Source organism: Macrotis lagotis, chromosome 5 (genome assembly GCF_037893015.1).
Source record: "Macrotis lagotis isolate mMagLag1 chromosome 5, bilby.v1.9.chrom.fasta, whole genome shotgun sequence".
Taxonomy (NCBI): Eukaryota; Metazoa; Chordata; class Mammalia; order Peramelemorphia; family Peramelidae; genus Macrotis; species Macrotis lagotis.
Window position 1 is genome coordinate 23913714 of NC_133662.1, and position 22875 is coordinate 23936588.

At 33.6% G+C, this 22875-nt stretch overlaps 1 protein-coding gene across 6 annotated transcripts in view; it reads right to left on the bottom strand.

The window, feature by feature from the left end:
• The window catches only part of SUPT3H (SPT3 homolog, SAGA and STAGA complex component), a 682254-nt gene that overhangs the window by 231796 nt on the left and 427583 nt on the right, over positions 1 to 22875 (bottom strand). The window contains exon 1 of one of the 6 annotated variants that reach the window (XM_074237083.1): positions 3963 to 7010. The exons of the other annotated variants lie outside the window; for them this stretch is intronic. The gene's annotated coding sequence lies outside the window, so the exon portion shown is untranslated. Of the gene's footprint in view, positions 1 to 3962; positions 7011 to 22875 lie in introns of those variants that run through there. 6 annotated transcript variants of the gene reach the window in all.

A 22875-nucleotide genomic window follows, 5' to 3' on the forward strand; every position in this document is an offset into this window, starting at 1 on the left:
TGATGAATCACACAGACATCACTACAACACTTAACAGCACTTGGCAAGCTACCTGTGGAAAAGTGGCATTCTTTAATGACAAAGCATAGACATGAAGTATATGTGGCAAGACACTTCTTTTCAATAACACTTGGTATACAGGATAAACAAAGCTTAACCAACATCATTAGCTCCAGCTCATAAACTAAGCAGTATCTTTGAATGTGAAATGAGAATGATACTCATTTTAGTATTGAGAGATTAAGGGAGAGAAATAATAAATGTGTAAGACTACAGAACTGCCATTTTGAAATGATTAAAAGATAAATGACTTTCAAATTCAACCAAATCTATAGGATAACAGATTAAAACAAACAAAAAAATCTCCATTGCTCTAACTTACACAAAATACAACCAAGACTGGTTTGCTAAAAATGTTATATTTTTAAAACGAAACAATATTTTCTACATGAAATAAATTAAGGTTAATTAAAGATCTAATATCCATTAAGATTCTATATCAAGCTATTAATTCATCCTTCCCCCCCAAAAAAGAAAACCCAAATGACAATGAAATAGACAACATCATTCAATAGTAATTTACATTGATACAGCCACACTTTCTAACCTCATTCCCATGGAGGCCAACATGGATAGTTGTGTTGCCAGAGAAGCTGGTGCTGCCAATATAAATTGAGAGTTCTTGTGAAAGTGAAGAATTGCCACTAGCCCTAGAGTTAAAGTAGCTTTGGGTTTATTTCATAAGCCTGTAAAATTTATAGATTAAAACCTTTTTTTTTTCTAAATAGACAGCAAGCTGCTTGTAAACAGAGTAATGAAAGGTGAATATAAAAGGATTAGAATAGGTGCCTAAGGGAAAGAATGCAGCCAAAGGACTTGGCTGGGCTCAGACTAGAGTGGGGTCCTACAAGGAGCAGAGGGCTCAAGCTTGAGGATAGACTAAACAACAAAATTTTAGGTGAGTGCCTGAGGAAAAGTAAGGAAGGAGAGAAAGAAGGCTTAGATTCAAGTAAGTTCAGTCCATAGTTCTCCAGCTGCCTAGGCTGGGAGCACATGGTTCTAGATTGAAGAGAGAAATAGTTTATTGCCCATCCTGAAGGGAGAATTGAAGGAAAAAGAGATTTCTCTGACGTGTTTATTTCCATAGTGGGATGGACAAGGGTGATGCTTGGGGAGTGGTTTAGCAGGTGACTCCAGGTACTCTCCAATACACATGCCACAGGAGTGGTCCTCCAAGGAGGGTCTCCATAATGGTCCTTCCTGTCCCAAAGTGTATGACCTTTAAAGTGCATGATCTTTAAATCAAAAATGTCATTTCTTGTGGCTAAAAATGATTATTGTGCCTGCCTGTAATTTAGCATCTAGCTTGATTTACCAGTGAGGGCATGGCCAAGGTCAAAAGTGAAAGTCACGAAGTGTTTTAACAGTACAAAAGATTATAAAATTTGTTTCCAATTACAATATTTCCTATGTCCATAATTCCCTGAATCAATTTGAAGATAGTTGGCAATGGTGTATTTAATTCAGAGTTTCCTAAACTAGTTGTATGAGAATTTAGACACAGTCAGAAGTAGGTAAAGGGGTCACAGTTCTCAAAGAAGGGAACACATACACCTAAATCATGTTAAGGATTAGGAAAGAGGAGAAAAAAGACTTCATCCAATCCAGAAGATCATGCTTCAATCCAAAAAGCAAGCATTAAACATCTACTTTGCAACAGTTATTAAAAATAAGTATGATGTAAAGGTCACACAGTAGTTGTTAACAGCCTGCAATAAATAGAAGATTGTCACAAAACAAATGAATAATTGAAAAACAGAAATCATGATAACATGGTAACAGTAAAGGATAACTGATAGACAATCCATGTGTTCTGCTGCTCAGATTGTCAAGAGAAAACAAGGAAAAGGTTTGAAAACAGAGGGTGGATCTCTTTTGATCAGCTTATGAGAGCACGGATAAGTGTCAAAAAACTTGAACTGCAGTTCCACATTCATGAAGTGAGGGTGTTGGATTACTTGACCTCCAAAACTAATTCTATTATTGTATGTTTAGGTTTGATCAAAGAGAATTGACAGAAATATCCTCAATGTTTTTTTGCTTTAATTTTAGATTCATGAAACAATATACTGGTCTATATTTTGGTAATCTGAGTGCATTATTTCACCTGGAGAGAATGTCCATTTTAGATGACTGGTCTTTATTATCAGGTTGGGTACATCTTCTTTAGAAAATCAATAAATTGGGGCGGCTAGGTGGCATAGTGGATAAAGCACCGGCCTTGGAGTCAGGAGTACCTGGGTTCAAATCTGGTCTCAGACACTTAATAATTACCTAGCTGTGTGGCCTTGGCAAGCCACTTAACCCCATTGCCTTGTGGAAAGAAGGTTGAACCTTAACTCTTAACACTTAATGCCTGTATGACTTTAGACAAGTTATTTAACTTTTCTGGATCTTAATTTCTTGATCAGTCAAAGGAAGGACCTTGGATTAGCATTAGTTGGTAGCTAAGGTTACTGGCTCATTTTGTTTTGCCTTTTTAAAGACTAATAACAGTTGGTGGCTAAATCTCCAACTTTCTGCACTCAGAATAATTCCATTAAGGCATGGACTTCAACTGAGAAAAATCTTCAACAACCAGTCAGGATCTTATCCTTTACAGCTAAAATCACAAAGGACAATAATTAAGACTTTGTGGCTTTGGAAGGAAGATGATATAGGTAAGCTTGGGAGCTTACAAAATAGTTCACAAAATTCTTCTAGTTCAAGGATAGAGAAGATAGAAGAAAGATAACATGTAACAGAAAGGAAGGGAGAAGGGTGTTGGAAGTCAAATAAAGATGTAGTGCTTAGTATAAATCTTTTCTGCAACCCCTAGAATAAGATAAGGGGGGAAAAACCACTAGTGTTATCATGTGTCCTTGAGAAGGACTGGAGAGTTTGAATGTGTGATAAATACAAAACATTCTGTATAGTGAGAGCCAGTCTTAAAAGATTTCACTACTGTACAAACTACAATTAACTATAGGAAGTCTGAATACTAATATACTAACCACATAATTTAAAAGTCATATGACTCTGAATCCTAAGTTGCACTGCTAGGAATTACTTTCTCAAAATATCAGCCTATTATTAGACTTTTATTTGGATCAATTTAACTTTAAAACTAAGATACAGAGATCATCTAGTGTGAAGCATTGTTTTTTCCTTACCAAAATATTCCTTTACAACAGAGAAAGAGAAGCAGTAGCAGTAATTACAAGAAAGTCCAAGTCAGATGCAACCAGACCTGGACAATTTAGGGTACCACTGTCAGATAATACCCCATCACCACCCCTGTCCTGCCCCCTCCCCAGTCACCCTGAAGAAGGAAGAAGGGAGAAGCAACAGGAGCAGGAGCTAGTGTAGGGACAAGGTAACCCTAGATCAAAGCAACTAGCACATTCAGCAACACCTCTTAGGGTCTGTAAGCTTTACAACTCATCTGCTACCTATTCTACCCCAGAAACTTAAAATGTCCCACATCATTTATCTCTTTATTGATCAATAACCTCTCTGAATTAATCAGTCATTAATATAGTAGCAAACTATAAGCTACCCTCACCTCTTAAACTTTCTCCTTAACCTTACCCTGCCCACATTCCACTCCAATCCTCCATCAACCCTTCCACAATGCTTTCTGAAATTCTCATTTTACTGTGAACTTCTATTTTCCTGTGGACTTCTTCTTTTCCATGTTTCTTCCATCTGAAAGCTCTCATTGAAGTTTGGTATCCCCCCCTAAAACACTGCACCCCTGGCCATACTCTCCAGGACCAGCTAAACGTTTTCCCAAAACTTCAACAAGAAATCCTGGAGAGGATGTTGCAATGCTCCTTGCTCTCTAATATCACTTTGGGACTCTGGATTAATAAACTCTCCTAACTCTGAAGTCCACATCATGGTGGCAGTTTATTGATTACCTGCTAGGACATTCTTCTTTCTTTTCCCAAGGGATTGATTTTACAATCTTCCCACCAACTTTTACCACCTCTCTATTGGGGGGCTTCAAAACATTCTCAGTAATGTGAACTCACAAACCTTTAGATTCCTCAATTTCCTTAAATTCCATAAACCCCTTAACTCCAACTCAGTCATCTAAAGGAATCATCGCATAATAGATCTCACCATTATAACAAACGTTCCATTTTCTTAAATAGAAATGCTAACATTCCTCTATCTGATCATAGCTTCTTATCGTTCCATGTTTCTCAATGACTCACCACTTTCTAAAACTTATTATCTTCACTGAAATCAATCCCTCTAAGTCTCAGTACTTTCAAAGGTCATTAGCTCTGTTCTGACTTCTCTTTCCTCTCTTCAAATTTAAATCTAGTTAGTCATTTAAACCCTACACTCTCCTCTGCTCACAAATCCCTTTGCCACTCTGTCCTATTGCTGTTCATATTTTGAAAACTTCAGTCTTGGATTTTTCCATCATTTTCCCATCATGTGCCATATGTCTTACTCACAGACAGCAGAACAAAGCTGGAGGAAGTCACAGAACCATTCTGATCTGGTACATTATTAATTCAAAGTATACAACTTCAACTAGGCCTCAAAGGTGGTCCTTTTAATTCTCTCCAGTTTATTCTCCATTTTACTATCCATTGAAGCCACTTCAAACCTTCTCATCTTTCCTCAGGTCTCCCATACTTCTCTCCTTTCACCTCCCATCTCTCTCATTTCAGGAATTCTTCTCTTTACTGAAAAAAGTGAATTCATTTGCTGTGAGCTCTCCCTCCTCCTATTTTCATATCTATCAAATCTACTCTCTTTTGAAAATAATGTCATATGTATCCTCACCACGGCCAACTCCTCTACATGTGTGCTTGATCTCATTCCCTCCTGATTTTCCTGCAGATTGCATTTTTTTCTTTTCTTTCAATTCTAATGGTTTCTTACTCACTACAAACATACCCAAGTCTCACTGAAACTTAAAAGTCTGCCCAAAGTCCTACTGTTGCCTCAAGCAGAGAACTCCCAAAGATCTTTTTCTCAGTAAAACTTGCAGAAAAAGTTATCTATATTTATTGCTTTCACTCACTCCTTAACTCCTTATAATCTAGCATCTGACCTCCTTCAATATAAATCATTCTCTCCAGAGTTGCCAATGACCATGTTTTGGAAATTAAAGCTTATTTTATTTTTTCAATTAATAACTTTATTTTTTCCTCCCTTTTTTCTCTTTTCCCCATTTTCATCAAAAAGAAAAAAGAATCCTCATAACAAATAATCAAGTAAAACAAATCTTACACTAGTCAGGTATAAAAGTGAGTATCACCTCCCTGACAGGAGGTCAACAGTGTTCTTCATTATTAGTTCTCTGGAATTAAGGCTAATCATTATACTGATTAGAATTCAACTTAGTTAATTTTTTTAAAAAAATGTTTTTGCTACCAAATAAATTGTTTTCTAGGTCCTGGGTCTTTTCATGCTGCCTTATTTCCTAAACATCTTCCCATGTCTTCTTGGAATTGCACCCATTGTTGTTTCTTAATATAATCTTAGCTTCATAGGCTTTGTTTTTGCAAAAACTTTTAAATTTTATGCAATCAAAAATGTCCGTTTCATGGGCTTTCCTATCTTCTCTAGTCTTGTTTTGATCAAGAACGCTTCCCTTATACAAAGATCTCAAAGGCAATTTCTTACATCCTCCTATAATTTTTATAAATAATGCAAAGTAATGTAACTGTTTGGAGCTTATCTTCGTATATATAGTGAGAAGGTTTAGTCTAAACCTAATTTCTGCCAAATTACTTTCCACTTTTCCTGGTGGATTTTATCAAACAGTGATTCTTTACCCCAGTTATTAGTTTTTGAGCTTATCAAACATTAAGTTCCTTTATACATTAGCCTATGTATATCAATCATATCTAGTGGTCTCTTAATTGTCAAATGTGATGGTCTTGACTCAGTCCTCATCATTCTCAGCCAATTGGCTGCATTTGTCAATGCTGAACACCTTCTTGTAGATACTTTATATAAACTGCATTTTGATGACATAACTCTTTCCTTCCCCATCTGTCTGACTTTTCCTTCTTTGGATCTTCTGCTGTTTTTATCATCCATTTCATGGTCCCTGAGTATGGATATTCCCCAAGAATCTGCCCTAGACCTCTTCCCTTCACTTTCTATACTGTCTCTTTTGGTGAAATCATTAGCTCAAGGATTTAGTGATCTTCTATATGCAAATGATTCATAATCTACATAATTCACCTACAGCCTCTTTCATGTATTACTAAAAGCCTAATGAACATTTCAAATTGGATGGCCCTGAAATGACTTATTCCACACAACCAAAACTCAATTTTTACCTTTTGCTCCAGTTTCTCCTATCTTCTAAACTTTGCCATTTCCGTTGAAAGGACTACCATCCTTCTAATCTTCCAAGTTCATAAGCTCAGTCCTTCCCAACTCTCTCCATTCCCTACTCTATCCATACAGGTACCATCTTAATGTTCAGGCTTCCACCACTTCTAACCTGTTAGTGCAACAACTTTCTCCATGCTAGTTCATTCTCCACATAACTACCAAAGTGGTTTTTAATTAAGGATAGTTATCTGTTTAGGTTTTAAAGACAACAACTTGGTCCCAATCTATCTCGCTGGTCATTTAGGACAATAGTCTTCTTCCTACCTTCTGCAGTCCAGCCATATTAGCCTTCTCTTTGTTTCTTATGTGCCAAACCAAGACTTTTACCAAAAATGTACTCTCTTTTCTGATGCATTTTCTTGATATTTATTCAGTTTATATTTAAATACATACTTGTTTGTCACCCCAATTAAAATAAAAGGTATTTAAGAATAGGGATTGTCTGATTCTTGGTATTGTATCCCTTGAACCCAGCACAGTGCCAATACTTAAAATGTTTGTTGATTGACTTAAAAGACAAAAATATTTTAGAGTACTTTTACTGAAAAATATTTCTATTGTTTAAAAAAACTTACATGAAGGAAAACGATGCAATATAACTACTTAATAAGAACTTCAATTTTAGTGTTTTATTTTCAGTGTTAAATATATATATATATATATATATATATATATATATATATATATATATATATATGAAATGCTATTTAAATTATATTCCTGTGAAATGCAGGGCCTTGTCAAGTTCAGGATTAAAAGAAATTAAAAGGATTAAAGAAATTAAAAGAAAATTCATTGTCTTATCAGCATTTCTTATGATAATATCTTTTGAACAGAACAGGCAACTAATTGCTAAAACTCCTTCTGTTGTATTAATTTAAAAATTACTTGTTACTATCAGTTATTTTTACTTAGAATAGAAAAGAAGAATGGCAAATTCATTCACCCTGCTTTCCTGAAATCTGATGTTTCAACCAAGGCTTTTGTGTCTGCTCTCATGGATCACGATTGCCCTTGATCTATCAACTCTGTGAACAAAACAGTATTAATCATTCCCAAAACATCCACTGACTTTCAAAATATTTCCTCTGAAAAAAAAGTGCTTATTGCTTTTTTTTAGTAGATTGTTATGCCTGAGTCATTACACTATCTGGAGCTTTAGCAAAGACTGACATTGCATTTTATGTCAATTAGTAACTCCTCAGTAATGGAGCTATGGATCTTTGAAAAATATCAGTTGTTATGAATTCATGTTACCCTTTTTTTTTCAAAATTGTTGCTTTTAAAATAAATACAAATTGGGGTGGCTAGGTGGCGCAGTGGATAAAGCACTGGCTCTGGAATCAGGAGTACCTAGGTTCAAATCCAGTCTCAGACACTTAATGATTACCTAGCTGTACGGCCATGGGCAAGCCACTTAACCCCATTTGCCTTGCAAAAACCTAAAAAAATAAAATAAAATAAAATAAATACAAATTACAGACAGAAAAATCTAATTGATTAATTTATTTAATCTATTTTAATTATTTACTTAAGTGACAGTATATACCAGATACTACCCTAAATTAATAGGGACTATTTCTTTTCAATTCACAGTAGAATTTTCTCCAAGTATAGCATCAAAAAAAAAAAAAAACCCCAACAACCCAGTTCAAGGAAGAGTAAATATTTTCTCCATTTGAAAATCATTAAGCTATTCTTTGTTATAAATAATCTTTTCTTTGTCAAGTATGTGTATGCAAAAGACCATTCTATGGGGTATTTGTTTGGTTCAAAATAAACTTAGAAATAAAAATAATAATCCAAATGTAGAGAATACCAAATCCTTCCCCATTTTGAAATTCATTAAGTCATTTATCACAAGTAATAATAATTTGGAATATTCATACTCATACATTTAGTTTTCTAATAGAGGCACTATGCCAAAATGGGTTTTATTGGAGTAATTTCCAATTTTCATGTAATTATTCTATGTAATAATCTTAATGGTCAATTACATATTTAGCTGGCAAGTTTATGTATTTTCTAACCACCTAATTTAAAATGAGAAAATTGTATATTAACCTGCTGTTTATATTTTGACTAAATCCAAAATGTATTAATAGTGGAACATAAAGACAATAAATGAGCTATTGTTTTCTGAGGTGTATAAAAAACATGTTTAATGATATCAATAGCATTAACTTTTCCTGCCAAATAGAAAAATAATTAAATATTTTTTAATTATAAAATTATTACTCTAATTTTTTAAAAAGGAAAAGATTTAACTTATTTTTTTGCATCAGACATGCATTCATATGAATGGTAACTCAATACTTACTGTATAAAATATGAACTATGAAAATGTTTTACAGCTGGTTTTGATCAGCTTCCTTTGTTTAACATTAAGAGTTAACCTCCAAAAGACACAGACAAACTGCATATCCTACAGGTAATGACAACCAGATGGGATGTTCTATGGGAAATCTGTTCCTGGGTCAAAGTGGGGGTAGGAATGGCCTTGACAAAAATTTGGATTTTTTTCAGGTGATAACTTGCAGGGATGAACAGGCTATCACAGTCTCTTTAGGGGGGAAAAGACTCAGGTTTCTGAAATAGAAAAGAATGAGATATGCCATAGTGATCAAACAAGTCATCTAATTAAATTCAAAATGACACCTTTTATTATTAGTCACTTTCTGTTATCAAGTGAGAAGGACCTACTGTGTCAGATGAGATGGGGACTCAATAGTACCAAGAATCAATCTTCTGCTACTGGTGAGTCATTTTTTCTGATTGAAAACAGGAAGAAAGAATCATGGAGTGTTCTAGTTGGAAGGGGCCTCAAAGATGATGAAAACCAACCTCAAGCTGAAGTGTGAATCTGTTCTACAAGATTTCTCTCAAGTGATTACCCTGTCTAGACTAGCTGACTTTCAGTGGGAGGGAACTCAGTATCTTCCAAATTTCAAGTCATCTTCTTTGGAGCATGAATCTTAATTGTTCTAGATATTATATTTAATTACTGAAGTCAATGATTGCATATTTAAAAAAAACAGACATATCATGCTTTTGACTTGCCTTGCACTTTCCTATAAATCATAGGTTCCCTCCCACACACATACAGGCATCATCTTCCCCCCCCACCCCCCCTGCCCCCCCGGTCAATTTTTGGGACAGAAATCCAAATGCCTGTTATTTATACAGTCGCCTTTTGAACCTAAGTGCAGAATTATACATCTTAACACCATTAAATTTTGTTTTCTTAGATTTGGTCCCCTGTCCCATCCTCTTGAGATCTTTTATGATTTTGAACTTAGGTATTAATTGTCTTTTCCCAGCTTCTTAACTTCCACAAATATAATGAACATCCATGTCTTCTTCTAAATCACTACTTTAAAAAGCTGTAGGTAGATGAAGATCATAAAACTTAGAGCTAGAAAAGACCCTAAAGAACATTTAATCCAACCCTTTCATTTCAAAATGAAGAAGAAATATGAAGTACTAAAACTTTAGGTACAGGTATATCTTGCTTTACTGTGGTTCGCTTTAGTGCGCTTCACAAATATTGCATTTTTCATAAATTGAAGATTTTTTTTTAACTGCACGTGCTCACATCATGTCTCTGTGGCACATTTTAGTAATTCATGCAATAATTCAAACTTTTTTCATTATTATCATATCTGTTATATTGATCTGTGATCAATGATCTTTGGTGTTACTATTGCAATTGTGGGTTTCCATGAAAGTCACCAGTAAGATGGTAAAATTTATCTATAAATGTTGTGAGTATTCTATTTCAGCCACTGGCTTGTTTTCCCCATCTCCCTCTACTAGAGACTCCCTATTCTCTCTGACACAACAAAAGGTCAATTAATTGGGCTAATCAATAACCCTGAAATGGCTTCTAAGTGTTCAAGCTAAAGGAGGAGTCAATTGAGACAAACTCCATTATTATATTAAGAAATTCCTCAGCTTCTCCAACCTTCAGCAACTACCACCCTAATCAATCAGTAGCTATCAATATTTAGGCAAGACCCCCCACCAGCAAAAAGATTATGACTCAACCAAAAAACATTATACTAAAATTTATGGAATGCAGCCAAAGCAGTTTGTAAGGGAAATTTTGTATCTCTAAATGCTTATATGAATAAAATAGAGAAAGAAGAGATCAATGAATTGGACATGCAACTAAAAAAAAGCTAGAAAAAGAACAAATTAAAATTCCCAATTAAATAACAAGTTAAAAATTCTGAAAATCAAAGACGAAATTAATAAAATTGAAAGCAAGAAAATCCAATAAAAACAAAGCACTGGATTTATGATAAAAACCCCAATAAAACAGTTAATCTGATTTAAAAAAGGAAAGAAGAAAACCAGTATCAAAAATGAAAAGGGTGATCTAACCACCAATGAAGAGGAAACTAAAGAGATAATTCAGAGCTATTTTGTTGAACTGTATGCCAATAAATTTGATGATCTGAATGATATAGGTGAATATTTACAAAAATATAAACCACCCAGATTAATAGAAAAGAAAATAAAATACTTAAATAATCTCATTTAAGAAAAAAATTGAAGAAACCACTAATAAACTTCCTAAGAAAAAACTGCCATGCCAGATGGATCTACAAGTGAATTCTACCAAGCATTTAAGGAACAATTAATTCCAATTCTACATAAACTATTTAAAAAAAATAGGAGGAGTTCTGCCAAATTTTTTTTTATGACACCAATATGGTGCTGATATCTAAACCAGAAAGAGCCAAAAAAAAACCCCAAAGAAAATTATAGAGCCAAAACAGACTAAGAAAATTATAGACCCATCTCCCTAATGAATACTGATGCAAAAATATTAAATAAAACTTTAACAAAGAGATTACAATGTTATTACTAGAAAAATACATCATAATCAGGTAGGACTCATACCAAGTAGGCATGGATGGTTCAATATAGGAAAATACTCAACATAATTGAATATATCAATAACAAAATCAACAAAAATCATATAATTATATTAAAAGATGTTAAAAAGTCTTGGACAAAATACAACATCCATTCTATTAAAAACACTAGAGAGTATAGGAATAAATGGAAAGTTCCTTAAAACAATAAGCAATATCTATATAAAAATAACAACAAACATTAAATGTAATGGGGATAAACTAGGAGTATTTCCAATAAGATCAGGGGTGAAACAAGGATGCCTATTATCACCACTACTATTTGATATAGTATTAGAAATATTAGCTTTAATAGCAAAAGAAGAAAAATAAACAAAAGTAATTAGAATAGACAAAGAGGAACCAAAACTCTCACTATTTGCAGATGATATGATGGTACACTCAGAGAATCCTAGAAAATCAACTAAAAAACTGAAAAATTGGCAACATTAGCAGAGTTATAGGATAGAAAATAAACTTACACAAATCACAGACATTTTGATATATTACCTACAAAGCCCAGCAGCAAGAGATAGAAAGAGAAATTCCATTCAAAATAATGATAGAAAACATAAAATACTTGGGAATCTACCTCCTAAGACAAAATCAGAAAAACATATGAATACAATTACAAAATACTTTTCATACAAATAAAGTCAAATCTAAAGAACTGGAAAGGGATGGCTAGGTGGTGCAGTGGATAGAGCACCGGCCCTGGAGTCAAGAGTACCTGAGTTCAAATCCGACCTCAGACACCTCAGCTGTGTGGCCTTGGGCAAGCCATTTAACCCCATTTGCCTTGCAAAAACCTAAAAAATTAAAAATTTTAAAAATTTTAAAAAGAATTGGAAAAATGCCAATTGCTTATGGTTAGGCCAAGCTAATATAATAAAAAAAGTCAATTCTACCCAAATTAAAATACTTATTCAGTGCCATACCAATCAAACTATTAAAAATTGTTTTATAGAGAAAGAAAAATAGTAACAAAATTCATATGGAACAACAAGAAGTCAAGATTATCCAGGGAACTGATAAAAAAAATGCAAAGGAAGGTAGCCTGGCTATACCAGATCTAAAACTATATTATAAAGAAAGCATCAATCATCAAAAAAACTGTCTGGAACAGATTGGGAAACAGAGTAATGGGACAGTGGATTACAGTAGGTAGGAAATAAACAGTGGTACTACAGTAATCTACTGACTGAAAAAATCCAAAAATGTTAGCTTCTGGGATAAGAACTCATTATTCAATAAAAACTGTGGGGAAAACTGGAAGTTAGTATAGCAAAAACTAGTCATAGACCCACATATCGTACCCTATACCAAGATATAGTTGAAGTGGGTTCAGGATTTAGACCTAAAGGGGAATACCATTAGCCAATTAGGAGAACAAGGAATAGTTTATCTATTAGATCTATAGAAAGGGAAGTGGTTTATGACTGCTTAAAAGAGATATGCTTAAATCATGTATCTTATATGCTTACAAGAGATGATATGCTTATAAGAAATGCTATTATCTTATATGCTTACAAAAGATAGAGATAGAGAACATTATAAAATGCAAAATGGATAATTTTGACTACATTAAATCCAAAGGTTTTTGCATAAATAAAAACGAATGCAACTAAAATTAAAAGGAAGGCAGTTAGTTGACAATTTTTACAACTAGTGTTTATGACAAAGGACTCATTTCTAAAATATATAGAGAACTGAGTCAAATTCATAAGAATATAAGTCATTCCCCAACTGATAGTCAAAGGAAATGAAAAGGCAATTCTCAGATGAAAAAATTAAAGTTTTCTATAGTCATATGAAAAAATGCTCTAAAACATTATTGATTAGAAAAAATGCAAATTAAAACAACTCTGAAGTACTCACACCTATCAGATTCATCATAATGGAAAATGATCAATGTTGGAGGAGGGGATATGGGAAAATTCAGACATTAATGCATTGCTGGAGTTGTGAATTGATTCAACCCTTCTGGAGAGCAATTTATAATTTTGGCCAAAAGGGCAATAAAGCTGTGCATACCCTTTGATACAGCAATACAACTAACAAGCTCTGTATCCATGAGAAGATCATGAAAAAGGGGTAAAAAAAGTCCACATATACAAAAATATTTACAGAAGCTCTTTTTGTTTTGAGAAATTTCCAATTGGGAGGATGCCAATCACTTGGGGAATGGTTAAACAAACTGTGGTATATGAATGTGTTAGAATACTATTGTTCCATAAGAAATTCTAAGGAATGGGACTTCAGAATAGCCTGGAAAGACTTACATGAACTGATGTTGAATGAAGTTAGAAGAACTAGAAGAATAACATTGTATACATTAACAGCAACATTGGGTGATGATCAACAATGATGGATTTGTTCATTTTAGAAGCATGGTAATTAAAGATAATTCTAAAAGACTTGTGATGGAAAAGACTATCAATATCCAGAGAAGGCACTATGGAATTTATGCAGACCAATGCTTACTATCTTAAATTTTTAAAAGTTGCCTCATGATATGTTTTTTCTTACTGTTTTTCTGTTTCATTTTGATTCTTCTTTCACAACATGATATAGATTTATGTTTAATATAATTATATACATATTTAACATATTAAATTGCTTTCTGTAGAAGGAGGGAGAAAATAGGAAACTCAAAACTTTACAAGAAATGACCACTGAAAACTACTGTTGCATATGGTTTGAAAAATAAAGAAAATATGAAAAAAGTGGGGGGAGTAAAGGACACACATGTAAAATATTTATTGCAGCTCTTTTAGTGATGGCAACAAATTGGAAATTGAGAGGATGCTCATCAGTTGGGGAATGGTTGAACAAGTTATGGAATATGAATGCAATGGAGTACTGTTCTATAAGAAATCATGGAATACAATCTATGTATAGCTGAGCAAGTGGGCATACAAGTTTTTCGCAAATTTGGTTCTAGACCACAGCAATAGACTCCCATGAATTTTTTGGTTTCTCAGTGCATATAAAAGTTATGTTTACACTAAACTGTAGTCTGCTAATTGTGAGATGATATCTTGATTAGATAAAATGGATAAAATCCAAGAAAACCTGGAAAGACTTATGTGAATTGATTCTAAGAAATAAGCATAATCAGGAGAACATTGTATATAGCAACAGCAACACTGTGTGAGGATCAACTATGATAGACTTAGCTCTTCTCAGCAATGTAGTGATTAAAGTCAATTACAAAAGACTTGTGATAAAAAATGCCATCCACATCTAGAAGAACTATGTTGTTTGAATGAAGAGCAAAACATAATATTTTCATTTTTAAATGGGTTTTTTCTTTTCTTTTTCATGGTTTTTCAATTTTTGTTCTGATTCTCCTTTTACAACTTGACTAATATAGAAATGTTTAGCAAAACTGTACATGAATAACCTACATCAGATTACTTGCTAAAATCAACTGTAGCATGTTACTTGGTAATATAAAATGTACAGTTCATTCAAAGGGAAAGTTCATCACATAAACAATGAATGAGCTGTGCATTTTACATGACCAAGTATCATGTTACAGTTTATTCCATAAACATCCTTTATTCATTTCCATTAAAGATCATCTTCTAGAACATGTAATTGGAAAAAACAAAATGAAAAACAAAAACCTTTTTTCAAAAAAAAAGGATCAACTATATGAAAGATATGGAATACATGTATTGACAATACAGAGCCAACTCTTTTCCTCTCATGATCCCTATATTCAAGAAGCTTACATAAGATTGGAAGAGGAGAGAACAATAACAACTTAATAGCTGGGGGGGGAAAGGTAAAGTCTTCCTATAGGAGATGACTCATGAGCTGAGTCATGAAGGAAGCAATGGGAAGCAATGGACAAGAGATAAATGGGGTGGGGGTGGGAGACATACCAAGACTGAAGGACAGCCAATATAAAGTGATAGTCTGGAGATGGAATATTCAATACAGAGTATAGTAAGCATGCCAATTTAGATGGGCATAGAATATGTAGACAGCAATAATGTGGAAGACATCTAAAAGAATAAAACATTCCCAAAGTGCTTTTAAGCCACAAATTGAATTTACCTACCTAAAAATCATGGTTTCCACACATAATGGAGTGGGAAAACAAAGGGAAAGTTCATCACATAAACAATGAATGAACTGTGCATTTTACATTATCCAAGTAACATGCTACAGTTGATTCCATAAGTATCCTATATTCATTTCAATTAAAGATCGTCTTTTAGAACAGGGGAAAAGTAGAAGAAAAAAGGGAAAAGTAGAGAGAGGGGACCCACCTCCACTGCATAATACACATGAGCAGAAGATGAATCTCAATCAATATGACACCTCTTCTTGAGGGACACCTAGCACTACCAAGAAATCAAATAGACAGTCCCCTCAGATAAGGGTCAATGTGTTTTCCTTCCTCTCTCAAATACTTGGGGGCTCAACATATAAAGGACAGGATCACAGACTTAGACTTAGAAGGGCCCTTAGAAGCAAGAACTAGTCCAATTCCCTCATCTTGCAGATAAAGAAACTAAGGATCAGAGGTTTGCAAAGATCAGAAGGATAAGTGAGATCCATTTTTTTCTCACTCCAAAATCTAGTTATCTTCCTATTGCCCCTCAATGACTCCTCTTGAGCAAATAATTTTAATTACTGGTTCCTTAAACAGAAACCTATAGAAAAAGCTGAAGCCATTGTCTTCTTCCCTAAATTAACTTTCTTCCAGTTTTCCTATATCTATTTTTGTACATGAATCATTTGTTCAAGATATAAAGCATTACTTTTGGACTTACTCATGATAGAAATTGGTTTTGCTTGACTATGATATTTGTTATAAGGTTTAACACTTTTTCTTTTTTTAAAAAAGAGTTTTGTGAAAAAGAAAATAAGTTTATTAATTGAAAAAATTGAAATTAAGTTATGAATTGTTTATTCACTTTTCCCTATATCAGTCAGTTATCAATAACCCAACCTTTATTAAAATAGTTCCTAAATATATATTCTTTTCCTTGCTCTATATTAACACTTTCTTACTAGATAGTCTAACAGCTTCCTTTCTGGCCCTGATTCAGGACCCCACCACTACCACCACACCCCTATTTAATTCTTTTTTTAAACCTCATATTTTAATTGACTTATTATGAATTGATGAATTACCAAATACAGGTTTAAAAAAACTATGAAGGCTTGTTATATTAAATAAAAATTTAACTAGATTTGTATTCAATATTTTTCAATACAATAAAAGTAGTTTTTCATGATAACCATTATTTGAAAAATCTGAATCAAGTCATTCTTTGCTCTTAGGCAGATCCTATCAGCCAATTTTCAGGTGGGTTGGCCCATTTGGACACAGGCCAGTTTTCACACATAAATTATAACATACATGTTTTTCCTTTGCACTGTTTTGAAATGTGTTGGTTGAGGTATAAGGCTGGGTACCTGAATGCATGGTTGTTTATTTTATTTTCTATTAATATAATATTGATGCTATACTGTTCTCAATATGTATTCCTCTCAGGATACTGCCCCTAAAGAGGAAAAGACTCAGGAAAGTCAGCTTTGATTAGGTAGTAGTAGCAACTGAAGCTAAAAATCTAGTCTTTGCTTTTCCTGGCTCTATTCACTTCTCCTTCTGGTAAACATATTGTTCTTTCCATCTCCTTTTTTATTGACATGTCTGCCTGAACTAGGGAGAATGAAGGAGATATAAAATCTTCCTTCATAGATAGAATGAAGAAAAGCTGGAGGAAATAGCAAGAGATTTAAGAATTTGTCTTTGAAAAATGATTACTGAAAAAGGAACAGGGCAAATACTTCCCAAACACACAGAGCAGCCTCTCCAATGCCATCAACTCCACTAGTCACTGTATGAAAGACATAAAGAGCCAACATCACCAATGGAAAAGAAAATTACCAAAGGCAAATGTGGAGCCCAGAGGAGGAAATACCAAAAAGGTCCACTGGCACCTGGAATGAGGCCACTATCAACACTTGTCAGTTCTCCAATGGAGTGTGCAGCAGCAGGAGTGCTGGTCACTCACATCTAGAAGAAGAATAGACTCTCTCAGAGAAATTTATCTGAGGTGAGGGAATACAACTATGAGAAAAGAAAAGACTTTATAAAACCTCTTAGTACTCACATTATAATACCTAAATTGGCATTCAGTTAAAGGACATATTTTGACAAAATATTGCCAAATCACATAGAGCACTTTTACACGAATTATTAAAAAATCAAGCACCTGTAATGTGAGTTATACTCATTAAGAACAAATAATAAATCTCTCTCAAAGCATCTAAAAACTGTGAAGGGATTAGGTAAGTATAACTTGGATGAATGCTTTATTTTAATGGCAATAAGTACTTTTTATTATAGTGTTTAATTTTAATAAGCCACTGTATAATATATAATATATAATGAGGTAAAACTGTCAATTAAGAAAATCATAGGCAAATAACATTTTAGATGTCAAGAACATTAGTCCATTGATGAACTAAAGGGGCTTTAAAAAACAATTAGAGGAACTATTCACTGCTCAAAGTAATAAGCTCTTTTATTTCTATAGGAAGTCCCAAAAGGGAATGGCTTGTGACTAAACTGGGGAGATCCAAAGGAGGAGGCAGAAAGACTTAGGACCAGGACAGACTTCTCCAAACACAATAAATCTCAAGGATTCAGTTATCATCTCTATGCAAATGATTGTTTCTTTGTTTTCTTTTCCTTCCTTCCTTCCTTCCTTCCTTCCTTCCTTCCTTCCTTCCTTCCTTCCTTCCGTCTAATTTGTCTTCAGAGCATCAGTCTCGCATCACCAACTGCCTCTTAAGATGTTTCAAGAGAATGTCCTGTTGCCACCTCAAACTCAACACATCCAGTACAGAATGTGTTTATTTTTCCACAAAACCCTGCTCTCTTCTCAGTTTCCCTATTAGAGTTGAATATATCATCATCCTCCTAGTTACCTAGGTTTCCTGCCTTTGTATTATCCTTAATATTCATTCTCATATATCTCTCCTTCCTTGGTTCTTGCTCTTTAATATCTCTTGCCTGGACTACTGCAACAGCCTCCTTAAACACAAATATACATATATACATATATATATGTATATATGTAAAATTATGCTATTTATTATATATTAATTTTTTTGATTTCACAAAAATCTGTCTTTTTTTCCCCTCACCTCTACATTCAGAACAAAATCTATTACAAACATGTATGATAAAAATCAAACAAATTTTCAAACCATACATCAAAAAAAAAACAACTCAAGGTAGGTACAGATTTCATCATTATTCTTTTGGAATCCTGGTGGAGCATTATGCCTATACAAACAGGCATCTTCTATAAAGAGGAGAGAATGAGGGCTAGTAGCTGACACTTCAGTCTTATTTTCATGTGAACTAATGAACACAACTGCATATAGAAGTATATATCATTCAAAAGAGAAATAGGAGGAAAAGGGCAGAAAAGAGAAGCATGGAGTCTGGATTAACTAAAAATTAGTACTAAGCAAAACAAACTCTACACAATATCATTTCTGGTTGTTTTTTGAAGTGGTTTATAATGGGAATCTGAGGTGGTGCCAATAAATTGGGGAATGGCTGAAAAACTTCTGGTATAATAATGTGATGCAAATACTATTATGTTCTAAGAGATGATGAAGGAAATGGTCTCAGAGAAACCTAGGAACACATGTATAAATTGATAGAGAGGAAAGTCAATAGAACTGGCAGGAACAACATATAATGAAAATATAATTGTAAAGAAAACAACTTTGAGAGCATTAAAAATGCCTACTTGCACACCCTGATTATGGAATATAATTCTCCCTAACCTTTCTTTCCCTTGTCTCTTAAGCATATTTCTCTTCCCTTCTCTTAAGATCAATAAGACATAACAGAAGTACTCCTTGTCTAACTAAACTTCCTATATGAATCTGGATAATGATGGTGATCTAGAATTCAGAGGGCAAAAATGTATCATAAATTTAGAATGTAAGCAGTTTATATTCTCTTAATCCTTTATCATTGTTTTTTCAAGTTCCAGTATTTTCTTCTTGAATGCTTAAAATTCTCTATTTCATTTAAAGATACATTTTTTTTTTACTCTAGAGTTATTCTAGAATCAATTTTGCTGGGTTAAATTATTCCTAGCTATAAGCCTGTATCTTTTGCCTTCTAAAATGTCAACCACCAAACCCACCATTCCTTTACAGTGGTGGCTGCTAAATTTTGTGTGTTTCTTACTAAAGCTCTTCAGTATTTAAATTCCTTCATTCTGTTTGCAGTATTTTTTCTTTGACCTGGGAGCTCTTTATTTTGGCTAAAACATTTCTACGAGTTTTCATGTTGGGGTTTCTTTTAGAGATGACCAGTGGAGTCTTTGTAGTTCCACTTTGGCTCCTGGATGTAGGAGATCTGGGCTGTTTTCTCTAAATATTTCTTGAAATAGGATGTCTAGACGATTTTTTTGTTGTTGTAATGGAGTTCAGATAGTGCAATGATTCTTAAATTTTTTTCTCTCCAAACTCTTTTCCAGGTCATTTATTTTTGCTGTAATACATTTATCAAACTTCCTTCTATTTTTTCCATCTTTTGACTTGTTTTAAGATTTCTTCTTGTCTTATGGATCATTGGATTCTTCATGGCCATTCTACTTTTTAAGGATGGTTGTTGCTTCAGTAGTTTTCTAACTTTTGTGTCAAACTATTAATACCCTCCCAATTCTTTCTCTCATACCCTTTCCATATTTTCCTCTAGTACTTTCATTTCACTGAAATTTCTTTTTAATGATTCTTTTTACAATTCTCTCTTACATCATCTCTTCTTAGGAACTGAAGGGGAATTTAAGCCCAATTTATTGTTTTTCTTTGAGGTTTTACGTGTAAATGTTTTGCAAGTCATTTTCTTCTTTTGACTTTGTCTTTAGCATCCCTATCAGCTCTGCTAGGACCTTCCCTTTGATGTTATCTTTTATTTGCACTGCATGTATCTTGTATGTAAGTTTTTTAGATATTGTCTCCTTCATTACAATATGAGGTCCTTGAGAGCAGAGACCATATTTTGGCCATACAGGGTCTGACATATAATAAGCACTTAATAAATACTTGCTGACTATATCAGTGCAAGTTCTGGTAGATTTTATCATAAGAAAAAAGGGACTTTGAATGAAATATGAATTACATATTTGTTATCTGTGGATTAACCTAGGTAATGTAAAGAGATTCATCACCAAAAGTCTGATCACTAGGTGACATTTTTTCAACTATAATAACTCATGAAGATCATTTACTAAGGTGTGAAGGGGATATAATCTGTAACTGCAAAGTGTACATACATATCTGATGAAAACATAGAGCTCCATGCACAGTAAACTCTTAATGAGTATTAAGAGAATGAAAATAAGTAGAAGTAATTACAAATGGAGATAATTTGTAAAAGGCATATGTTTTCTAATATTACTAGCCATCATTAAATAAGTATTATAAAAGCCTTAATATCATGAAACTGCACTCGGCTTTTGGCTCCCTTGTAAATTTAGATGGAGATTGAAAGATGGAAAATTGAGAGAAAGATAAAACAACATTGCCATCAAGATATCATCTGTTGTTTACAACCTATGCAAAAGGCAACCTTATCTTTCATTATTTGGTCCCTCCTCTGCTTTCCCACTACAATCACTCAGAGTTCACAACCTTAGTTTCTTTTTGCCTAAAATACTGTAATAGTCTCCTACTGGTCTTTCCAAATCCAATCTCTCTCCTCTTCAACTCATCTGTCACATCACTGAGTACTCTGCCTAATAAACATTTTATGAGTCTTTTTGTTGTTGCTGTTTTTTTTTTTTTGTTTTTGAAAGGTGATGAGGTTAAGTGACTTGCCCAAGGTCACATAGCTAGGTAATTAAGTGTCTGAGGTCACATTTGAACTCAGGTCCTCCTAACTCCAGGATCTACTGTGCCATCCAGTTGCCCTTAATAAACATTTTATGGTCATCAACTTATAGGAAAACAGATATTGAGCAGGATGAGACTTTAGAAACCACCCAGTGCTACCTTCTAATTTTCTGAGTAGCTTTAATGACTTGCCCATAAGGTAGTAGGTATCAGATACAGAAATAAATAACAACTCAAACCATGAATGACTCCCTATTTCTTGCTGAATAAGATATAAACACTTGAATCTTGCATATAAAGTATTCCCCCAATCCAGCTTTAACCTCATTGCCCAATTTTATCTCATATTATTCCCCTTTGAAACTTCTCTACTCCAGTATAACTATGCTATTCTTTTTCTCATTTCTTACTGTTCTATCCCAGCTCCAAGATTTTATTCATCTGTTCCTATCCTGAAATTGCTCCTGCTTTCCCCTCTTCTTCAAGGCTTCTGCTTGAGGTCCAATTCAAATACACACCACCATCTTTCCTGACATACCTTCTGTGCCCCTCTACTCCCTTCTCCTAATAAAAAGAGATATCTTTTAGCTTTGTTCAACAGAATTTTCCTGGATCTCTTTTTACATTTTTCTCCTTCTCTTGTGTTCTAACTTTATTTCTGCAGTTACCTCAAATTGTCCCTCACTTAGCAAAATTCCAGGAACACAACAGGTGCTTAATAACTACTTGCTAAATAAATGAGATAATTCTGGGGCATTACATATGGTGTAAAATCTGGGAATGTCCTTTATAATAATAGTAAGAATATTTCCATCTACTAAAATAATACAATGCTTCAGTAGCAGATTTAGTTCCTAATAAATGAAATAAGGAATGATACTCCTTGAAATCAGACACAGGATGTGTAATGATTTGTAAAAATTTACTTTTGCAGTGACTTAATCAACCAAAACAAAACTGTTAACACAATAGTGCCTTGTAATAATTCAGAAATAATTACATATATATACAAAGAATCTATATTTAACACAGTTTTGAGGGAAAATGTTCCTTTGCAATCAAAACCTTGTAAAAATTCTAGAGTGAGAAATTTTTGTGATTGACAAAAAGATAAAATAAAATTAATTTGTTGGGTAGCTTATTAGAAAAAAAATCACATTGAATTGTAGATATTTAATAGTTTATTATTATTCCCTGACATTTATTGACTAATAGTTAAATTAGTTACTAGACCATTTTCAAATGTTTTTTATAAACAAAATAATTTTTCAACTTGGGTTAATAAAGTCTAGCACATACATTTAAAGAATAGAAAAAGGAAAGAGAAGTTTGAATATGTATAAGGATGACAACACATAGTTAAAGACTCATGGAAATGCACAGAAAAGTTAAGGAAGGAAAAAAGAAGTGAAAAGAGGAGAAGAGAGTATATTTTGTTTATAATTAGTGGAAACTGAACAACGGGAGTATGGTTCTAGAGCAGTGCAGGACCCTGGAAGCTGCCTAGTTCAATCTCTCATGTTTGCCCAGAGAAGTTAAGTGACTCATCCTACATTCCATAGGCAGCATATATGAAAGGTAGGGTTTAAATTCAAATCCTCTCATTTCAGAGGTGAGATAACCCCTGGTGCCTGGCACTGTTTCA